The sequence below is a fragment of the Psammomys obesus genome, unplaced genomic scaffold, assembly GCF_907164565.1.
Source record: "Psammomys obesus unplaced genomic scaffold, mPsaObe1.curated_primary_1811, whole genome shotgun sequence".
Taxonomy (NCBI): domain Eukaryota; kingdom Metazoa; phylum Chordata; class Mammalia; order Rodentia; family Muridae; genus Psammomys; species Psammomys obesus.
In genome coordinates this window covers 26208275-26211875 of record NW_026596073.1, presented here as the reverse complement: position 1 = coordinate 26211875, position 3601 = coordinate 26208275, and positions in this window count along the sequence as shown.

Sequence of the window (3601 nt, the reverse complement as noted above, 5' to 3'; positions counted from 1 at the left end):
AAGGTTTCTTGTTAGTACCTATTAATTATATACAACAAATAGGATTCATAATAATATTTTCATATATATATGTATTTGGATCACACTCACCCCCTCTCTTATCCCCTCCACTCTTGTTGACTTCTTTCCAGCAAGTTTCCCTTGTTTTCTCGTCTGTCTGTCTGTTTGGCTGCCTCTCTGCCTGTGTGAACAAAAATTAGTACCAGAGAGCGGTCCATTGCTGTCATAGACATAGATGTGTTGATTTAGTTGAGAATGGTTGGGGAAGTATTTGGAGCTTGGAGCGAGGAGGGCTTACTAGAAGATCTGTTAGTGCCAGGGCTTGAATGGTGGGGTTCAGAGCAGTGCCGACAATGTAGGCTTGGCTCAGAAGCTTTCAGTGTCCCTCGGAACTTTACTGGGGCTGTTCATGTGGTGTTCTGAATTAAGAATGTAAGGCTTTTCTGTTCAGCTTAGGCTTAAGAATATAGTGTAAAGTCAGGCAGAGTGGCATATGCCTGTAATCCTAGCACTCGGGAAGGCAGAGGCAAGTGGATCTCTGTGAGTTCCAGGCCAGCCTGGTCTACCAAGGGAGTCCAGGACAGCTAAGGCTACACAGAGCCCTGTCTGGAAAAACAAAGACAAAGCAATGATAACAACAAGAAAGAGTATGCTGTGATTAACAGGACACCAGTACCACGGAAGTGAAACCGATGCGTTACCAGGGAAGTTGATGGTGGTCAACTGGAGCCCTGCCTGACTAAGATGAACGCTTCCGGGAAATCTCTTCTTAGTACTACCAAAGCTGTAGTCCAGGGGTGTCAAGAGTGCAGCAAGCTGGTAGCTAAATTTGATAATATTTAAGAGTGTCTGTGTTAGAATTTCTTTTGCTGTGATCAAAAGTAACAAGATTATTTCACCTTACAGCTTAAAAATGGATGCATCACCAAGGGAAGCCAGAGCAACAGCTCTGGGCAGGAACCTGGGGCAGAAGGAAACTGCTGCTTCCTGGCTTGCTTGTCATGGCTCGCAGAGCAGCCTGCTTTCTTTCAGCATGGGAGGCTGCCAGCTCAAGTGTGGCACTGCCTATATTGGCCTTAGCCCTCCCTCATCTACCTCAATCAAGAAAATGCACCACAGGCATCCTCCCAGGCCAACCTGGTGGGGGCATTTTCTCAATTGAGGTTCCCTCTTCCACAATGACTCGTTTGTGTCAAGTTGACAAAAGCTACCCAGCCCCACTGACCCCTTATTAGTGTGGCACACAAACACATTACAATTAAACCATAACCTTTCTTTTTTGTTGTTGTTTTTTTTTTGCCAAGATTTCATATTAATATTAATATCACAATATAAAAACATTTGAACTTCCAAAAGTCATGCTGTCTTTACAAATTCAACCACTTTAAAAGTTAAAACTCTTTAAAATGTCCAAAGTTTCCTTCAAAGTTCAAGCTTCTCTAAAATATCCCCAATCTCTCTAACACTTCAAAATATCTCCCATACTTTCTCAGCTGTGGAATCCTGCAAAGTCAAAATAAGTTAAATATGTTCTTACTCCTAGAGGGCAGAACTCTGAGAGGGCACAGTCACAATCAAAGCAAAGCAAAACCAAACTCCAACGGTGTAAATATTAGCGTCAGAGTTCTCGGAGTCATTCATGATCTTCTGGGTAACTCTGAAGGGCTTGGAAAGTCATCCAGAGCATCATTATCTCCTACTGACTGAGCTTAGTCTCACGGGTGGTACTGGTCTTGAAAGGGGTCATTGAGAGCAGCTAAGCCTTGGCACCGTAAGGGAGGGTCAGAGTCCCTGAAGAGAGCCTAAGAGACAGGCTATTGATGAAGCCTCAGTGGCAGTAGAGACCCCCACATATTAGAGGTGCCAGGACTGTGGGAGCACCGCCAAGAACATTGGTAGTTGTCAAGTGGAGCCAGCCTGAGCCCATGAGGCAGCCTGTGTGTGCTGCAGATGGTAGAGCCATCCAGAGTGGAGCTGCCCAGCCCTTTGGACCTTGAGACATCGTAAGACGTCCCAGATGCTGCACATTGTGCTATAGGATTTGATTTACACTCCTGAATGTGGGTTTTGCTTTGTTCTTATTGTAACTGTATGTAAAGCTATACTGTGCTTTTATATTGTGCTATAAAGCATCAGATCTTTGGGATAAACAAGGAAAATGATGGTCTAATAGTGATGTGTTTGTGCATGAAGTTGACAAGGGGTCAGTTGTACTGGTTAGCTTTTGTCAGCTTGACACTAGCGTCACCAGGAAAGAGGCTACTTCATTGAGAAATCGCCTCTGTAGCACTGACCCGTGTGCATGTTTCTGAGGTACTTGCGTGATTAATGTCTCCTATGGGACTGAGCCAGTCAGCAGTGTCCCTCCACCGTCTCGGCTTCAAGTTCCTGCCTTGAGCTCCTGTCCTGACCTCTGTCTTAACCAGGAAGATGAAATAACCCCTTGTCCCTAAGTTGCTTAGGTCAGTGTTTTATCACAGCAAGAGAACACACTAGAACAACGTTTCACCGAGTTTAATTAGGGTTCTTACAGAAGCATGGATAGGGCAGCCTACCAGAGGCCACAGCAATGAGAAAAATAGCTCTCTTGAGGGGATTATTTTGATGCATATGTGGTTAACCAAATTCGTGGACGGGAAAACCACAGATATGGAGGGCTCGTGTCCCTTGAAAAGTGACTTAAAATAAGTATTCAAAAATAATATTTCAGGGTTTTCAGTCAGTATTGTTAATTGATATATTTCTACCTAGACAGAGAAATTACATCACACACACACCAATTCTAGGTGTGATGTATCAATATCAGATACAACAATTTCCAATACTATACATTTGACAAGTACATATACACACGTATGTATACCTAGTTTATTATTGTACATATGTGTATGAGTGTAGGCACACATGTGCCACAGTGCATATGTGGAGGTCAGAGAACAATTTGCAGGGGTTCTAAGCATTGGATTCAGATCATCAGGCCTGCACGGGTTTTACCCACTAAGCCATCTTGCCTACCCACAAATACATTTTTATGTGTGAGCTCAGTTAACAAATCCTTACAGGTTAAGTAGGAACTCCTTCACAGGTTGATGAGTTTTATCTTGTTTTCATATAAGTTTCACCTTAAATTAGAACATTGTAGTCCCTCTAAATCAGACCCTCTTCTCATATGGGGGGATGCAGGGCCTCACACCAGCTAGGCAAGCATTGGATCACCAAGTAACACAGCAACCCCAGATACTTCATTTCTGGTGGCATCCTTTTAGTTTTCAAGTTTTATTTTGTATTTGTATTTGTGTGCGTGTGTGTGCGTGTGCGCGTGTGTTGGTACCAGTGAACCCTTAATGACTTCTCCCAGTGAATGAACAGTGCCATCTCTAATTTACTGAGGAGCAAAAGATTCACAGAATTCTGAATACGCTTGCTTATCTTGAACTATGTGCATGCATATGTGTCTGTGTGACATGAGTGCAGGAGCATGCAGAAACCACAGACATTGGTTCCCCTGCCCATAACCACTGAGCCACCTCTCAGGTACCCTTGGTTCCATGCCTCCTTATCACTGCCCAGGCTGCTTAGTGAGCTCTGTGTAGGAGTTTCC